The sequence below is a fragment of the Oncorhynchus tshawytscha genome, linkage group LG11, assembly GCF_018296145.1.
Source record: "Oncorhynchus tshawytscha isolate Ot180627B linkage group LG11, Otsh_v2.0, whole genome shotgun sequence".
In the NCBI taxonomy this organism is placed as follows: Eukaryota; Metazoa; Chordata; class Actinopteri; order Salmoniformes; family Salmonidae; genus Oncorhynchus; species Oncorhynchus tshawytscha.
Window position 1 is genome coordinate 43,367,029 of NC_056439.1, and position 20,293 is coordinate 43,387,321.

Sequence of the window (20,293 nt, forward strand, 5' to 3'; positions counted from 1 at the left end):
TTTGCTTACGACCCCAATAGGTCCACTGACGATGCAATCACCATCACACTGCACACTGCCCCATCTGGTCAAGAGGAAAACCTATGTGGGGCGGCAGTTAGCCTAGTGGTTAGAGCATTGGACTAATAACTGAAAGGTTTGCAGATCGAATCCCCGAGATGACAAGGTAAAAATCTGTCGTTCTGCCCCTGAACAAGGCAGTAAACCCACTGTTCCTAGGCCGTCATTGAAAATAAGAATTTATTCTTAACTGACTTGCCTAGTTAAATAAAGGTAACTAAAAATGTAAGAATGCTGTTCATTGTCTACAGCTCAGTATTTAACACCATAGTATCCTCCATACTCACAATTAAGCTCGAGACCTAGGGTCTCGACCCCGCCCTGTGCAACTGGGTCCTGGACTTTCTGACAAGGCGCCCCCGGGTGGTGATGGTAGGAAACAACATCTCCACCCCGCTGATCCTCAACACTGGGGCCCCACAAGGGTGTGTTCTCAGCCCTCTCCTGTACTCCCTGTCCACCAATGACTGCGTGGCCATACACGCTTACAACTCAATCATCAAGTTTGCAGATGACATTACAGTGGTAGGCCTGATTATCAACAGTGATGAGATTGCCTACAGGGAGGAGGTGAGGGCCCTCAGAGTGTGGTGTCAGGAAAATAACCACTCACTCAAAGTCAACGGAGATGATCGTGGACGACAGGAAACAGCAGAGGGAACACCCCCCATTGACGAGACAGTAGTGGAGAAGGTGGAAAGTTTTAAGTTCCTCGGCATACACATCACGGACAAACTGAAATGGTCCACCCACACAGACAGCGTGGTGAAGACGGCGCAACAGGGCCTCTTCAACCTCAGGAGGCTGAAGAAATTTGGGTTGTCATCTAAAATACTCAGGCAACCTCAAGGCTCTCAAGAGGGTAGTGCGGTCTGCACAACGCAACACCTGGGGCAAACTACCTGCCCTCCATGACACCTACAGCACCCGATGTCACAGGAAGGCCAAAAAGATCATGAAGGACAACAACCACCCGAGCCACTGCCTGTTCACCCCGCTATCATCCAGAAGGCGATGTCAGTACAGGTGCATCAAAGCTGGGGCCGAGAGACTGAAAAACAGCTTCTATCTCAAGGCCATCAGACTGTTAAACAGCCATCACTAACATAGAGAGGATGCTGCCAACATACAGACTCAAATCTCTGGCCACTTAAATAAATTGACTTAATAAAGGTATCAGTAGTCACTTTAAATAACGCCACTTTAATAATGTTTATTCTACATTACTCATCTCATATGTATATACTGTTCTATACCATCTACTGCATCTTGCCATCGCTCATCCATATATTTATTTGTACATATTCTATTCATCCCTTTACATTTCTGTGTATTTGTGTGTGTGTATAAGGTAGTTGTTGTGAATTTGTTAGATTACTGTTAGCTATTACTGCATAGAAGGACATAGAAGCGCAAGTAATTTGCTACACTTGCATTAACATCTGCTAACCATGTGTATGTGACCAATACAATTTGATTTGATTTTATTGATTTTATTAAGTGAAACATTCCAAATTTAACATGACATACTAAAACTCCCCTTAGCCTTCAGGTAAAACAACTCCATTTTGAGAAAAATAATCCAATCGTCTTTTAAAACTGAACTGAAGTATTGCCACTGAGAAGTGTCCGGAATCAACAGTTGGCCAGAAGACATCATGAATGATTTCTATTAGTTTTCATCTGTGAATTTGGATTCATTACAAAGACTCTCCAGTGTCCACATTTAAGAAAATGAATTTTGAGTGCAGTGGTGGTCACAGGTCAATAATAATGGCCAAATACTATTCTGGCTCTAGCATATGCCCTGGAAGCAGATCTGTCGAGTCAGTAGGAGTCTCCATTTTTAAATACATCTGTAAAATGGTATTGGAGAGCAAAATTTGCCTTAGGATCCTATTGATTTTAACCCCAAAATTAGCTTCCAAAGTGATTTGATGGGCAGAATGAGCCCATTCCATGTTGTGGTGTAATTTAAATGAGATTCCAGGAAACAGAAGTACAAGTGCAGAATGCTACCCAGAACATACTGCACTATAGGATTTTAAGTACTCAAAAGCTCTAGGTCAGAAGTTGTCAAAATGTAAATTTCATCGACTTTTCATCGACATCGACTTGGGACAAAATAAAAATGATTTAATATGTTGCATGCTATATCTCAGATGGCTTACTAAATAACATAGATCAGGTATTCCCAAACTGGGAGTTTCTCGCAAGACTGGCCTATCTGGGTGATATTTTTTCTCGCCTGAATGATCTGAATCTAGGAATACAGGGACTCTCCGAAACTATATTCAATGTGCGGGACAAAATTGAGGCTATGATTAAGAAGCTGGAGCTCTTCTCTGTCTGCATTAAGGACAGAGGTCTTTCCAACATTGTATGATTTTTTGTGTGCAAATGAACTCAAGGTTATGGACAATGTCAAATGTGATAAAGCGAAGCACCTGAGTGAGTTGGGTATACAATTACGCAGGTACTTTCCCAAATCGGATGATACAAACAACTGTATTCGTTATCTCTTTCATGCCCTGCCTCCAGTCCACATACCAATATCTGAACAAGAAAGCCTCATTGAAATTGCCACAAGTGGTTCTGTGAAAATTTTATTTAATCAGAAGCCACTGCCAGATTTTTTGATTGGGCTGCACTCAGAGTATCCTGCCTTGGCAAATCGCACTGTTAAGACAATGATGCCCTTTGCAACCACGTACCTATTGTATGTGGTAGTGGATTCTCGGCCCTCACTAGCATGCTAACTAAATACAGGCACAGACTGTGTGTAGAAAATGATTTAAGACTGAGACTCTCTCTAATACAACAGTGCAGAGTTATGTGCATCCTTTCAGGCACACCTTTCTCATTAACCTGTGGGAGTTATTCACAATTTTCGATGAACAGGTTTTATATGGTTAAATAAAGAGCTAAATTTATTGATTATTATTCCACAACGCGTTAGTGGAGTGGGACTAACCTTCCACAGAGTTGTATTATCTTCCAGATAACGCATAGACCTCTGAGTTTTTTAATTAACCAGGTAAATTGAGTGAAAACACATTCTCATTTACAGCAATGACCTGGGGAGTAGTTACAGGGGAGAGGAATGAACCAATTGGAAGCTGGGGATAATTAGGTGCCGATGATGGTATGAGGGCCAGACTGGAAATTTAGCCAGGACACCGGGGCTAACACCCCTACTCTTACGATAAGTGCCAAGGGATCTTTAATGACCACAGAGGGTCAGGACACCCATTTAACATCCCATCCAAAATACATCAGCATACACAGGGAAATGTCCCCAATTAGACCAGAGAAAAGAGTGCCTCCTACTGGTCCTCCAGCAGCATCTGGTCTCCCATCCAAGGACTGGCCAGTACCAACCCTGCTTAGTTTCAGAGGAAAGCTAGCAGTGGGATGCAGGGTGGTATGCTACTGGCATGCTGAGCTGATCATCCCTTTTATAACAAATTTGTCCCTATAAATGTGTTCATTTGCAGGTAGAAATGTGTTCAACATCCACTGAAGTAGCTAGCAAGTTATTAGATAGCTTCAGTAGTTGCCTTTTTAACCAAACAAACAAACTTGCTAGTTTACCTAACCAAACCATCAGTCCAAGCTTGTTATTATGAAAATCAAATTCAACAATGCCAATAATGTTTTTAATTTGACTTTTGCAAACAGAGCATGTAAGAATGAACTATAGAGGGCCTGCAGTTGCATCACAAATAACCTAGCAACCACACCAGGCACCATGTTGGAAGACCAGAGTCATGGTGGAAGTCCTCCAATCGTCCACATGGCTGGCTGTGTTTTGCTACCACTGGGAAGATTGCCCATTTTTTTGTTTTTCTAAGGACCCATAAAACAGAGGCAGTGGGATAACCTATTCAAGTAAGTAAATATATTTTGAAAATTATATGTATATTTTTATTATTATTAGCTAAATAGCTATCTTCCTACAGGAACTTAGTGTTCAGGCTAACTCAAATGAGATGCTAAAGTCATATTATTTAGCTAGCTAACGTAACATACTGTAGAGCTAAGTGAATTAAATATCCAGGTTGTTAAGTTCTTATTAGCTAGTTAGCTAGCTATCTTGATGCATGTACTGTTGCAACTCAAAATACATTTGTAGCTGGGTACTGTAGCTAGCTAACAGCCATGGTAGAGGGTGAAATGATCAGCTAGCAGTTCCAGCTGTCAGATAACGGAGAGTAGGCTACTCTGGATAAGGCAGGTACATTTGTGGGAGGACATTGTGTAAAGATTCTCCAGTTCCAGTCCCTAGCGAGAAAAACTGAGGACGGAGAGGTATAGCAGCATAATATTCAGTGCTGTCTAATTTGTCTAATTTGAGTATAATGAAGCCTGTTTCTTTGTGATGTTTTCTGTCCTCAGATACAGAGAGCTGTGAAACACTGCCTGCAGAAGAAGAGGTCCCAATAAATGTCATAAGAGAATAAGGGCACATCCTTGTATACCATGGGTTATATCTGTACCTATGTTAGCATATTTTGTAAGCAAAAATACAGTTTTAAAGTCACACACAATGTATAAACCTATTATAACTGGAGCAGGCCAACCCTGCTGGGTGTGCAGTGTTCTGTTTCAGCCCAGCAATAACAAACCTAATTCAATTTTTCAAACCTAATGAGTTGATAATTAAGTGTGCCATTGCTGGGCTTAAGTAGAAGTCTGTTCACCCAGTAGATCAGGGATGAGCAGAGCAAGATTGGCCACCTCTGATAAGGACCTTAAAAAAAACTTTATTTGCCACATACGCAGAATACAACAAGTGTAGACTTTTCTGTGAAATGCTTACTTACAAGCCCTTAATAAGCAACAGTGCAGTTCAAGAAGAAGAAAATATTTACCAAGTCGGCTAAAATAAAAAGTAATACTAAAAAGTAACACAATAAGAATAACAATAACGAGGCTATATACAGGGGGCACCGGTACCGAGTCAGTGTGCAGAGGTACAGGCTAGTTGAGGTAATCTGTACATGTAGGTGGGGGCGAAGTGACTATGCATAGGTAACAAACAAACAGCGAGTAGCAGCAGTGTACGAGGGGGGTGGGGGGGGTCAATGTAAATTGGCCCGTGGTGATTTTTATGAATTGTTCAGCAGTCTAATGGCTTGGGGGTAGAAGCTGTTGAGGAGCCTTTTGGTCCTAGACTTGGCGCTCCGGTACCGCTTGCTGTGCGGTAGCAGAGAAAACAGTCTATAACTTGGGTGACTGGAGTCTCTGACAATTTTCTGGGCTTTCCTCTGACACCGCCTATTATACAGGTCCTGGATGGCAGGAAGCTTGGCCCCAGTGATGTACTGGGCCGTTCACACTACCCTCAGTGGCAGTTTACGGTCAGATGCCAAGCAGTTACCATGCCAGGTGGTGATGCAACCGGTCAGGATGCTCTCGATGGTGCAGCTGTAGAACCTTTTGAGGAGGAAAAGGTTTTGTCGTGCCCTCTTCACGAATGTCTTAGTGTGTTTGGAACATGATAGTTTGTTGGTGATGTGGACACCAAGGAACTTGAAATTCTCGACCCGCTCCGTCTGCAGTATAGTGGCATTTGCCTTATGGGCATTTGCAACTCACCCTTTGAAATTGTGCATATTGTTTTAACATATTGTTGAGCTATATGTTCTCAATTTAAAAACTATACCAGTAAACGCTTCCAGTAAACGCTTCGCGTTCCTAGGAAACTATGCAGTTTTTTGTTTTTTTACGTGTTATTTCTTACACTAGTACCCCAGGTCATCTTAGGTTTCATTACATACAGCCGAGAAGAACTACTGAATATAAGATCAGCGTCAACTCACCATCAGTACGACCAAGAATATGTTTTTCGCGATGCGGATCCTGTGTTCTGCCTTACAACCAGTGTAACGGAGTGGATCACATGCAGCGACCAAAAAAAAAAAAACGACTCAGAAAAAGAGGGAAACGAACGTCTTCTGGTCAGACTCCGGAGACGGGCACATCGTGCACCACTCCCTAGCATTCTTCTTGCCAATGTCCAGTCTCTTGACAACAAGGTTGATGAAATCCGAGCAAGGGTAGCATTCCAGAAGGACATCAGAGACTGTAACGTTCTCTGCTTCACGGAAACATGGCTAACTGGAGAGACGCAATCCGAAGCGGTGCAGCCAGCGGGTTTCTCCACGCATCGCGCCGACAGAAACAAACATCTTTCTGGTAAGAAGACGGGCGGGGGCGTATGCCTTATGGCCAACGTGACATGGTGTGATGAAAGAAACATACAGGAACTCAAATCCTTCTGTTCACCTGATTTAGAATTCCTCACAATCAAATGTAGACCGCATTTTCTACCAAGAGAATTCTCTTCGATTATAATCACAGCCGTATATATCCCCCCCCAAGCAGACACATCGATGGCTCTGAACGAACTTTATTTAACTCTCTGCAAACTGGAAACAATTTATCCGGAGGCTGCATTCATTGTAGCTGGGGATTTTAACAAGGCTAATCTGAAAACAAGACTCCCTAAATTTTATCAGCATATCGATTGCGCAACCAGGGGTGGAAAGACCCTGGATCATTGTTACTCTAACTTCCGCGACGCATATAAGGCCCTGCCCCGCCCCCCTTTCGGAAAAGCTGACCACGACTCCATTTTGTTGATCCCTGCCTACAGACAGAAACTAAAACAAGAAGCTCCCACGCTGAGGTCTGTCCAACGCTGGTCCGACCAAGCTGACTCCACACTCCAAGACTGCTTCCATCACGTGGACTGGGAGATGTTTCGTATTGCGTCAGACAACAACATTGACGAATACGCTGATACGGTGTGCGAGTTCATTAGAACGTGCGTTGAAGATGTCGTTCCCATAGCAACGATTAAAACATTCCCTAACCAGAAACCGTGGATTGATGGCAGCATTCGTGTGAAACTGAAGGCACGAACCACTGCTTTTAATCAGGGCAAGGTGTCTGGTAACATGACTGAATACAAACAGTGCAGCTATTCCCTCCGCAAGGCTATCAAACAAGCTAAGCGCCAGTACAGAGACAAAGTAGAATCTCAATTCAACGGCTCAGACACAAGAGGCATGTGGCAGGGTCTACAGTCAATCACGGACTACAGGAAGAAACCCAGCCCAGTCACGGACCAGGATGTCTTGCTCCCAGGCAGACTAAATAACTTTTTGCCCGCTTTGAGGACAATACAGTACCACTGACACGGCCTGCAACGGAAACATGCGGTCTCTCCTTCACTGCAGCCGAAGTGAGTAAGACATTTAAACGTGTTAACCCTCGCAAGGCTGCAGGCCCAGACGGCATCCCCAGCCGCGCCCTCAGAGCATGCGCAGACCAGCTGGCCGGTGTGTTTACGGACATATTCAATCAATCCCTATACCAGTCTGCTGTTCCCACATGCTTCAAGAGGGCCACCATTGTTCCTGTTCCCAAGAAAGCTAAGGTAACTGAGCTATACGACGACTACCGCCCCGTAGCACTCACATCCGTCATCATGAAGTGCTTTGAGAGACTAGTCAAGGACCATATCACCTCCACCCTACCTGACACCCTTGACCCACTCCAATTTGCTTACCGCCCAAATAGGTCCACAGACGATGCAATCTCAACCACACTGCACACTGCCCTAACCCATCTGGACAAGAGGAATACCTATGTGAGAATGCTGTTCATCGACTACAGCTCGGCATTCAACACCATAGTACCCTCCAAGCTCGTCATCAAGCTCGAGACCCTGGGTCTCGACCCCGCCCTGTGCAACTGGGTACTGGACTTCCTGACGGGCCGCCCCCAGGTGGTGAGGGTAGGCAACAACATCTCCTCCCCGCTGATCCTCAACACTGGGGCCCCACAAGGGTGCGTTCTGAGCCCTCTCCTGTACTCCCTGTTCACTCACGACTGCGTGGACATGCACGCCTCCAACTCAATCATCAAGTTTGCGGACGACACAACAGTGGTAGGCTTGATTACCAACAACAACGAGACGGCCTACAGGGAGGAGGTGAGGGCCCTCGGAGTGTGGTGTCAGGAAAATAACCTCACACTCAACGTCAACAAAACTAAGGAGATGATTGTGGACTTCAGGAAACAGCAGAGGGAACACCCCCATCCACATCGATGGAACAGTAGTGGAGAGGGTAGCAAGTTTTAAGTTCCTCGGCATACACATCACAGACAAACTGAATTGGTCCACTCACACAGACAGCATCGTGAGGAAGGCGCAGCAGCGCCTCTTCAACCTCAGGAGGCTGAAGAAATTCGGCTTGTCACCAAAAGCACTCACAAACTTCTACAGATGCACAATCGAGAGCATCCTGGCGGGCTGTATCACCGCCTGGTATGGCAACTGCACCGCCCTCAACCGTAAGGCTCTCCAGAGGGTAGTGAGGTCTGCACAACGCATCACCGGGGGCAAACTACCTGCCCTCCAGGACACCTACACCACCCGATGCTACAGGAAGGCCATAAAGATCATCAAGGACATCAACCACCCGAGCCACTGCCTGTTCACCCCGCTGTCATCCAGAAGGCGAGGTCAGTACAGGTGCATCAAAGCTGGGACCGAGAGACTGAAAAACAGCTTCTATCTCAAGGCCATCAGACTGTTAAACAGCCACCACTAACATTGAGTGGCTACTGCCAACACACTGTCAATGACACTGACTCTACTCCAGCCACGTTAATCATGGGAATTGATGGGAAATGATGTAAATATATCACTAGCCACTTTAAACAATGCTACCTTACATAATGTTACTTACCCTACATTGTTCATCTCATATGCATACGTTGATACTGTACTCTATATCATCGACTGCATCCTTATGTAATACATGTATCACTAGCCACTTTAACTATGCCACTTGGTTTACATACTTATCTCATATGTATATACTGTACTCGATATCATCTACTGTATCTTGCCTATGCTGCTCTGTACCATCACTCATTCATATATCCTTATGTACATATTCTTTATCCCCTTACACTGTGTATAAGACAGTAGTTTTTTTGGAATTGTTAGTTAGATTACTTGTTCGTTATTACTGCATTGTCGGAACTAGAAGCACAAGCATTTCGCTACACTCGCATTAAAATCTGCTAACCATGTGTATGTGACAAATAAAATTTGATTTGATTTGATTTGATTTCTATAGCCATTGAATTCTACCATGCTGATATACTGTGCATTAATGGGAAATAATGGACACTCCAGAATGCCCTTCAAGCCTATCAGAAACTAATATTCAACAATGTCATGGTATAAATCAATACACCAGTAAAGAATCAGGAAACTAATGATAAGGCCCCACTTATTCTGATAATATAACATGTAAATCATAAAGTCTTTCATCCAATGACTTGAAAGATGTCACCGATCACACTATTTTGATATATGTCACTGTGAACCCCATTTCACCTCATGCAATTTTTGGAGGCCCCCACTCTGACGGATAGTAAATAATACATGTTTATTTCATATATCATCTATCAAGAAAACCGTCCTTGTTGAAATGTGAAACCAATTTGCTGTCATCCAGAGAACGGTGCTTCAACTCTCTGAGGTATTATACAATGAAGTTCTCACACATTCTATTCTTGGAATACTGCCCATGTGAAGTCGGACAGCCTTAAAAAAAACACCTGAATGACAACTTGATAAAATAGAACGACTGCCATTTAACATTTTGCTGAAGGCTAAGGGGGAAAACAATGCAATGACTCCCAGTGAGTGAACTGTGTAGAGCCATGTACTGTATAACATAGTGATATACTGCAGGAAACCTGTCATTCTGTTCGAGTGGTTTTATGATGTCTCAGGAGTGTTGGTGTCTGATACTAACTGGGCTATCTGGGTCAGGGTTGCGGGGACAACAGGGTACAAGCTGTCTATGAGCTGTGGTCTGACTGTGAGCTGCACTGTTGGACACTGTCTTTCTCTGTGTGTGTGTGTGTGTGTGTGTGTGTGTGTGTGTGTGTGTGTGTGTGTGTGTGTGTGTGTGTGTGTGTGTGTGTGTGTGTGTGTGTGTGTGTGTGTGTGTGTGTGTGTCCAGCGTGCATGCGTGCGTGAGTAGCTGTATGATCATAAATGTGTGAGAGGTCTTGGCGGACCAGACGGTAACTCTGCTGAGGTGAGTCTGCTGTGGTTCGACTTCGCAGAGATATATGAAACAGATTGTCTACTGTTATAAACAGTAAAGTGTCCATGGTCCGTCAGCGCTGTCCTACACTATCTGTGATGTAGACAGTGTTCTATGACAGAATGTGTCTATATTTACCTATACTGGGCTGTGTTTGGGATTGGTATTGTCTGCCTGTTTCTATGACTGTCTGCTCTGCTCTCCTCTCTGGGATGGGCAAAATCAAGTGACCCGAGCAACTTTGAACATGGTATGATAGTTGGTGCCAGGCATGCCGGATCCAGTACCTCAGAATGGGCCGCCCTCCTGGGCTTTTCATACACGACAGTGTCTATGGTTTCCCAAGAATGGTGCGACAAACAAAAAAACATCCAGTCAGAGGCGGTCCTGAGAGAAGTAAGCTCGTTGATGAGAGAGGTTGAAGGAGAATGGCAAGAATTGTGCAAGCCACAAACAGGCCACAAACAGATAAATAACGGTGCATTACAACAGCGGTGTGCAGAATGGCATCTCGGAACGCACAACTCATCCATCCTTGTCACAGATTGGCTATTGCAGCAGACAACCACACCGGGTTCCACTCCTATCAGCTAAAAACAAGAAGAAGCAGCTCCAGTGGGCATGTGATCACCAACACTGGACAACTGAGGAATGGAAAAACATTGCCTGGTCTGACGAATCCTGTTTCCTGTTGCATCATGGTTATGGCAGAGTCAGGATTTGGCGGAAGCTTTGTTACAGGTAAACGTCAAGGACATTTGATTTCTTCTTCACAGAGAGAGCCCCCGGTGTCCACTGTTCAGTAAAGGACACCTTTTCCCCATTAAAACCACTCTATTTCTCCTCTTTTTGAGAAGCCATGCCTCTGGATTTCCATCTCTGGCCCGTAATGAACACATTGTGGAGCAGATTAAATAATAACGCAGAGAGGATATGCGCTCAGCAGAATGCTTTACATCATTACTTATCTAATAAGCTGTACGAGGCAACTGTCATTAACACTGGCGCTGATGCTAATATTCACCTCCCACCATGCCGAGCGGCGAGCGGTGAAGGTAATCTGCTGTACACTGCCAGTATGCAAATCTAAAACTGTTACTGTCTGGATGCAGCCTAATTCCACATTATTCTCAGAGTAGCTGGGCCAATCAGGTTGACTTTGAAATGGATTGTGGGTGATTAGCCGGGAATGCTGGGAGAATGCCGAGGTGCTCTCCGGTGAACCCGCAGCTGGTGCTTGGAGTCAGTCGAGCACCGATCCAGGTAATTAATTCTTTGACAAGCACCAGTGATTTGGAAAATCAGTAAGAATGGCAGACGCTGATCAAAAGAGAAACACAGGGAGAGATGTCTAAACACCAGGCTTTAGAGATGTCAGTCACAAGGGCTGCTCTAAGCTGGCCCAGACACAAGCCTTGACTACAACTGACAATGGGAAAGGACCAGACTGCAGAATAGCAGTGTATTGATACAAACAACAAACACAGATCGCAACAAAGATTGTGTACGCACTCAATGCAGACACACGCCACATTCATATTACATACACACAAGTCAAGACAGACTATATAGACACAAAAAATATATAACAGACAAGCCGTAGTCCACACAGACAGGCTGTGCTTGAAACCAACCTCATTTGCAGTACAGCACTTACATATACATAACAAATATTGTCAACCAAACCATGAACAGATCCCACATATAGGCTGCCTGGAAAAACAGTGTAATTATATAAAAACAGTGTATACGCATGTAATCATATAAAAACAGTGTATACGCATGTAATCATATAAAAACAGTGTATACACATGTAATCATATACTTTGACCAGGGCGTGAAGAACAATAGGACCTCAAAGGGGAGGGTCCGGGTGGGCGTCTGTCCAGGTGGCGGCTCCGGCGCGGGGCGTGGACCCCACTCCTTTAATGTCTCAGGTCCCTGGATAGTCCACCCCTCCGCCACCATGGCCTAGTAGTCCTCACCCAGAACCCCACTGGACTGAGGAGCAGATGGGACTGAAGGACAGCTCGGGAGAGGCAGCTCGGGACTGAGGGAAGCTCGGGAGGAGTCAGGAGTGAAAAACAGTGTATACACATGTAATCATATAAAAACAGTGTATACACATGTAATCATATAAAAACAGTGTATACACATGTAATCATATAAAAACATCCACACATACATAACAATACATGCACACATATTGCTCATCCTAAATACACAGGGGTCGGGGGTGATGTTATATCCTTGATTCAATCATGTGTACAGTGTATTCTTTTTTTGATTGTATAGAGAAAAGAATGGAGCAGAAAACAGTAATGAAACATCATCCATACAGCTATTAGGGAAACACTGTCCAGAATACAAATTCCCCATGAAGCTAGGTGTTTGTTTTCACCCATCAGCATTCATTATGCGAGCAAATGTATCATTCGAGTGTACCTATCGATCACATATTAAATCTCCTTGTTGTATTCCTCTTCAGCGTGTCGCTCGGTGAGAAACAGAAGGGTGACTAAATGTCACGGCGACAATATGCACCATTGTCAAAGGTAGCTTTATTGATTGGGAGAGGGGGTACTGGATAGACCGGACCGTGCAGGCCACTGGAGCTCTTGACACCGAGCGCAAGGCTGGTGCCAGTGCGGCGAGGTGGGAAGCCTGTCGGGGACCAGATGAGCCGGCTTCATGGCATTTGCCGACGCTCAATCTAGCCCGGCCGTACGCGGAGCTGGAATATACCGAACCGGGCTGTGCACCGCACTGGAGACACCGTGCGCTCCACAGCATAACACGGTGCCTGCCCGGTCTCTCAGCCCCGGTAAGCACAGGGAGTTTGCGCATTTTCTGAAAACCCGTCGCCTGACATTTTTGAAAAGGTGTTCCTGTGTGTCACCGTCCCCCATTGTTGAACACAAAGAGCACAGACACTTAGCCAGAAGGATTTTTACTCTATAGTCTCTATAAGCAGCAGATGTAGATTGTGACGTAGCTAAATGTATATCTTGTTCATTTTATTTATCAATCTGCATGGATTTTTATCTTTCTACAGTCCATATTTTTCACTACAAGTGGACTAAACCCTGGGGTGCTGGTATCGCGTGTGTGCTGCCAGCTGCTAATCAATGGCTATACACGTCATATGGGATCTCTGGGATGGTAAATGTCCAATTAACTTACCAGAGATGTGCAGCGTTCTTCAGACAACTCAGAAATGTCTCCCTGTGGGACTTCCCTTCTCCTTCAGATCCAAATGAAAGAGAACACAGAACACAGAAAAGGATATAAAATCAAAGTGTACATGTCACATGCACAGAATACAACAAGTGTAAACCATCCAGCAAAATGGATCCATACAAGCAATGCAGAGTTCAATATGAAAGGTACGGCAAAGAAATGGTGTCTTAAAAAATAAAGCACAGAAACAACACTAGGTCAGATAAAATATTGTAACACATGAGAAATAAAACACTTAAGAATGTAAACTATATAGTATATAAGGCCAGTACCAGTACAAGTACCATATCAATGTGCAGGGATACAGTGGAAGATGAGCCCGGTATGAAAAGTGATAAAAAGTGACTGGGCAGCAGCATAAATAATCATAAATAGTAGCAGCATCGTAAATGGGGAGAGAGTGTTTACGTCTGATTGTGTGTGTATGTGTGCGTGGCATCAATATGTGTGTGTGTGTGTGTGTGTGTGTGTGTGTGTGTGTGTGTGTGTGTGTGTGTGTGTGTGTGTGTGTGTGTGTGTGTGTGTGTGTGTGAGACTGACAGTGTAAGTGTGTGTGTGAGACTGACAGTGTAAGTCTGTGTGAGTGCGTGGATAGAGACATATGAATGTGCATAGAGTCAGTGCAGATAGAGTCAGTACAGATAGTCAGTATAGATCGAGTGAGTGCATATATATGTACAGTAGTCCGTGGTGGGTATCCATTGATTAGCTATTCAGCTGGCTTTACTGCTTGGAGATAAAAGCTGTCTCGGAGTGGTTGGTCCAAAGTACTTACCAATTTTTGGGGCCTTCCTCAGACACCGCCTGGCATAGATGTCTTCGATGTTTGGGAGCTCGGCCCCAGTGATGTACTGGTCCGTCCGCACCACCCTCCGTATATGAATGGAAGCAGATCTCTAAAAGGAGTGTTGTCACATTTAAGCTGTATAGCTGCCAAACATGTCAGGCTTAAGAGCAATCCTTAAAGCCCAGCTGAGTTTCTGTGGAAAGCCACATGCACAGTGGCGTGCTCAGTTTGTTCAGGTCAGGAGGTGTGGAGTTATTTTGGCATTGCTTTAAGCAGCTTTCTTGATTAACTGGCCCTCGTCTCCTTTTCTCTTTAGCAATTAGCACAGATTTGCATTTTTTCTTCTGTATGGCTCCGAGCGTCTTGTTTTAAAGCAGGCCAGATAAAACCGGCTTGTCGTACGACATTAGATTCCACATTATTCCAACAGAAACAGCCGAGGTCTCCGAACAGCTTCTCAGCTCCTTTTGCTTCCTTGCATTGTTTATCTGTTGCTAGGACTGGAGAATCTAGGCACTCATTGTTTTGCACCAAGGGGATCCGGTTCGACCTGGCGCTCAGATTAAGCAGATCTCCTGATCTGTTTGATGACCTTACATTGGACGACTCTGACAGGAACAAGTTAGTAGAAATCTCCTTGTAGGTCCAAGACCCTATTCGTAATCCAAGACCCTATTCATTAACACAGCAGACAAATTGTTATTGTCATCAGAGAGAAAGAGGGAGTGAAAAGAAAGGAGAGAGAGAGAGAGAGAGAGAGAGAGAGAGAGATTAAAGTTTGACAGCAAAGTCTCAGGAGTATGTGCTGTAAACTTTGAGTGAAAGCCTTGCACAGCAACAAAGTGATATACACATGAACAATTGATGGAGCATTTAATTCAGTGGCTCTGTTAGTGGGAGAATCAGGTAATCAAGGAGAATCAGATGTCCCTGATGCCATAAAGGATTCCAGTGTATTAAGCACCACCTGCGGTCTATGGTCTATTTTAGACCTGTACACCCAGAGATGAATCCCCACGCTCCACGACGCCCTGCCAAGACATACAGTCCTCACACAGGCATGCAGGGTCAGTCTCTCTCTCTGTCTCTCTCTCTCTCGCTCGCTCTCTCTGTCTCTCTCTCTCTCTCTCTCTCTCTCTCTCTCTCTTCTTTCTCTTCTCTCCTCCTTCTGCAATGGAGCGTAGGTCACTTTACAGAGCTTAGACATTGCTGTAGATGACTTAATACTACTTTCTCTGATGTGTGTTGGTACACAGTAGTACCAAAACCAACTGCTAATGATGATAACACCACAGTATTCTATCACACCTGTCTGTGCTTTATAGTGCCAAGAGACTTTCCACACAGAGGTTGTAAATAATTGCAGACATCTCTAGCTAGGTTTCCATCCAATTGGCGATAGATTTTCAAATTTGGGTATGTTCAAAAATCTGCTGAAAAACAATTTGCGCATTTTCCCACCAGAGATGTGTTTCCATCAAATTGTTGCAGATAAAAGGCTGTGTGTGATGACATAGTGCACATACAAATAGCTCCAAAAAACGATGTCATAATTTTTTGAAAGCTTGCTCTTTTTTTGGGCTTACAGGAACAATTTGAGACAGAAAAGACTGTTTTGACATTTCTATCAGCATTTTCTTAATTTGTGTGACAGCAATCAACACCTTCCTATGTGGTGATCTCTATTTCCCCGCGATCAGATGACATCTGCGTTCAGCAGTGTGGGAGTGGGATGACGCTACCGATGCTGCCATTAACCACCACTGCCGAGGTGCTAAACCATCTGATTCCCTTTCAACCAATGTAAATGACGCCAGGAGCGTGGCTTCTTAGTAACATCCAGCCAGCTCTTTCATTCGCTGCCTGGAGTGGCGAGGTGGGGGAGGGGGGTTTGAAGGGTGGGGGCGGGGCAGGGTGCTACTCTCCTCACATCGGAATGGTAATTCACCAGTAGGGTGACTGTCTCCACAACGGAGAAGGGGAGAGCCACGCATCCCTGACAGGGACATCAGTTTCACAAAACATTTCCCTCCTCTGCACCTGAAAATGCGGCATAATCACACACAGGGGCGATGCACCATGAAATGAAATAGGGCCCAAGATCCAGAGGAGCGGACACAGTCCTGTGTCTACTGAAATGAGGACCATTTTTTACCAGGAGATGCCCCGTGTCTGGAGTATGAGAACCCAGGTCAGCAGCTATAGGCTGATCATACCGACCAATGTCACTGTTCAATGTAAAACAGAAACGTACAGTGTTTTCAGCAAATGCCGAGTGTGGGGATTCAATGTGAATGTCGGTTTTTCTGAGGGACACTGGCAAAACAAGCCATTGGCACACTGTAATCCTTGGAGGTAAGGTAAATAGGTCAACGTTTCAGCACCATAGAAATACAACTCTACACTGTCTGCGTTCACACATGAGCTCCACATTTGTGTGGGCATGCTAGAGAGTTCTGTTCATGCAGAAGCAGCTGTTGCATATCTAATCCTCACAGGTCTGTGTATTGTAAGACACATTTGGGCTTGTAGGAGAACAAATGTTGCCAAGCATGATAAGAACCACTGTAGATGATTATTCATTGCTCCCAGCTAAGGTTCGGCCAAAAATAAAAATCCCAAACGGATTACTTTTTTCCAAAAGCTGCACAGTATCTACCAGATGCATCAGTGTTCCTCCAAGCAATCAAGAAGTAATTCCCTTTATCGGTTAAGATAAATATTTAGGTTTGGTGCTGCAGGGATGCATTCAGTGCATATTAACTGCACTGTTTAAGCACCTGTCAGGGATTTGGTTCTCATCAAAGATAGGGCATTCTGTCTCTCAGAGTGCAAGCATCAAGCTGTTAAGTTACCAGTGGTGAAAATAGCATGGCACTACCTCACTGGGAGAGATAAACATCTCAGTCTTCAGTGCCTGTCATCCACCACATGTACTATCAACCCAATCCAGAACAACAGACCATCGCGCTAATGTTGTTTACACTCTATGCAAATGATCAGTAAACATACATCTGAATACAGAAAGGGGAGACATTCCACACAGAGGACCTTTAATGCATATGCTAATGAGTGATCTCATGGCACGCGTGTAAAATTAAGAGAGGAGAGCAGCATGAAACCAGAATTACAGAGTAATATGGAAATGTGCAGATGTGTGGATATATTATTGCTGCTCGTTATGACCGGAGAAATGGCCCTTGTTAATATTCAAACATCTTGATAAAAAAAGGACACAAATGAAGGAGGTCCCCAAGGAGCGACAGGCCAAAACACACTGTGCAACTGAATCAATTTAAGGGGCATCACATGTATACACTAAAACAAACAAAGAGCATGCTGGACCACTTAAAGGGGTGCTGAACTTCCTGATTTGGCCTAGTTTTCATCTTGGTCATTAAGAAATGCAGACATGCATCAAGCCCATAGGGGGCACAGGGGCACAAGCCCTTCAGATAAAAAATGTAATAAAATTGTTGTTGTTGTTTCTCTGTAATTATACTAGCCACAAAGTATTTTTCTGAATTTGGCATTAGCTATCCCGAACACAGTTCATTCAGAAAGTATTCAGATGCCTTCATTTTTACACATTTTGTTACATTACAACCTTACTCCAACATGGATTATATAAATTAAAAAATCCTCATCAATCTACACACAATACCACTTAATGACAAAGTGAAAACAGGTTTTTAGAAATGTTTGCAATTTTATGAAAAATACAAAACAGAAATACCTTATTTACACAAGTATTCAGACCCTTTGCTATGAGACTCGAAATTGAGCTCAGGTGCATCCTGTCTCCATTGATCTTCCTTGAGAGGTTTCTACAACTTGATTGGAGTCCATCTGTGGTAAATTCAATTGATTGGAAATTATTTGGAAAGGCACACGTCAGTCTATATAAGGTCCCACAGTTGACAGTGCATGTAAAACCAAAAACCAAGCCATGAGGTTGAAGGAATTGTACATAGAGCTCAGAGGCAAGATTGTGTCGAGGCACAGATCTGGGGAAGGGTACCAAAACATTTCTGCCACATTGAAGGTCCCCAAGAACACGGTGGCCTCCATCATTCTTAAATGGAAGAAGTTTGGAACCACCAAGACTCATCCTGGAGCTGGCCGCCCGGCCAAACTGAGCAATCGGGGAAGTAGGACCTTGGTCTGGGAGGTGTCCAGAGTTCACTCCAGAGTTCCTCTGTGGAGATAGGAGAACATTCCAGAAGGACAACCATCTCTGCAGCACTCCACCAATAAGGCCATTATGGTAGAGTGGCCAGACAGAAACCACTTCACAATAAAAGGCACATGACAGCCCTCTTGGAGTTTGCCAAAGGTTACCTAAAGGACTTTCAGACCATGAGAAACAAGACTCTCTGGTCTGATAAAATCAAGACTTAACTCTTTGGCCTGAAAGCCAAGCAACACATCTGGAGGAAACCAGGCACCGCTCATCACCTGCCCAATACCATTTTTCAACAGCAGGGACTGGGAGACTAGACAGGATCGAGGGAAAGATGAACGGAGCAAAGTACAGAGAGATCCTTGATGAAAACCTGCTCTAGAACGCTCAGGACATCAAACTGTGGCAAAGGTTCACCTTCCAACAGGACAATGACCCTTAGCACAACGCAAGAGTGGAATCGGGACTAGTCTCTGAATGTCCTTGAGTGGCCCAGCCAGAGCCCGGACTTGTACCTGATCGAACATCTCTGGAGAGACCTTAAACTAGCTGTGCAGCGACGCTCCGCAACCAACCTGACAGAGCTTGAGAGGATCTGCAGAGAAGAGTATGAGAAACTCTCCAAATGCAGGTGTGCCAAGCTTGTAGCATTATATCCAGGAAGACTCGAGGCTGTAATCACTGCCAAAGGTGCTTCAATAAAGTACTGACTAAAGGGTCTGAATAATTATGTAAATATAGTATTTCATTTTTGTATTTTTACATTTGCAAACATTTCTAAAAACCTGCTTTTTGCTTTGCATTATGGGGTATTGTGTGTAGATTAATGAGGGGGAAATACGGAAAAGGTGAAGGGGTCTGATTACTTTCCAAATACACTATAGGTTCTGAATCTCCCAACTTAATAATTAGCTACCAAGAAGCAATTTCAGGCTATCAATCACGTTAGAGTAGCTACCTTGTCTAACTACAAGTAACTGCCAAAGTAAAGTAAACATTAACATACAGTGTCTTAATAGGTCATTGGGCCACCATAAACCAGAACAACTTCAATGCACCTTGACATAGTGGTCTGGAACTAAAATAATGCTGTCTCAGGCGCCACTCCAGAATCTCCCATAAGTGTTTTAATTGGGTTGAGCTCCGGTGAATGCTCATATGCTCATATGCTTAATGCTCATAAAACCATTCAGTGACCACTTGTGCCCTGTGGATGGGGCATTGACATCCAATGGGGGCATAGCTATGGTAGCCAAAATAATGGCCTGCCCAGCATTTTTATACATGACCCATAGCATGATGGGATGTTAATTGCTTAATTAACTCAGGAACCATGTGTGGAAGCACCTGCTTTCAATATACTTTGTATCCCTCATTTACTCAAATGTTTCCATTATTTTGGCAGTTACCTGTATCTTAGCTAGCATGCCTGCGGCAAGGTTGGTAAACTTTATGAAAGTAAGCAATAATTAAATGTACTGAATAACACTCACATTCCTTACAATATTTTACCCAGACTTTACAGAGATGCAGAGAAACATATTTAGTTTCTTTAAAAAAAGAACCACTCGTCAGCAACATACAGATACTGTAGCTCAAGAGCTATGCTTAGATATGCAGAAAAATATTCCTGATTTTTTTACATAGAATTAAGCATAATGATTATGGCTCTAGATTGCAGGAAAAAGCTGTTTCAAGTGTTTTGAAAAATGTTAAATTCTCCAATTTCCGAACGGGGGGACTAGTACCCCTCTAGACCAACCCCCCAGCCATCCTAAAGTACGTTGTGCCCCCTCAGATTTTGGGGGTACATGACAGCCCTGAATGCAGCAGCCATGACTGAAGACAAATGAGAGTTTTGAGAGTCTTATGGAGGTG

At 44.1% G+C, this 20,293-nt stretch overlaps 1 long non-coding RNA gene across 1 annotated transcript in view; it reads right to left on the minus strand.

Annotated features, from left to right (window-relative positions):
* Positions 1–14,743, minus strand: part of LOC112262333 — a 39,539-nt gene extending 24,796 nt beyond the window's left edge. Inside the window, exons 1-2 of the long non-coding RNA XR_002955337.2 lie at positions 14,221–14,743; positions 13,389–13,449 (exon numbers count right to left, since the gene is read on the minus strand). This is a non-coding gene — a long non-coding RNA (uncharacterized LOC112262333). The remainder of the gene's footprint in view (positions 1–13,388; positions 13,450–14,220) is intronic.
* Between the last annotated feature and the right edge of the window lie 5,550 nt (positions 14,744–20,293).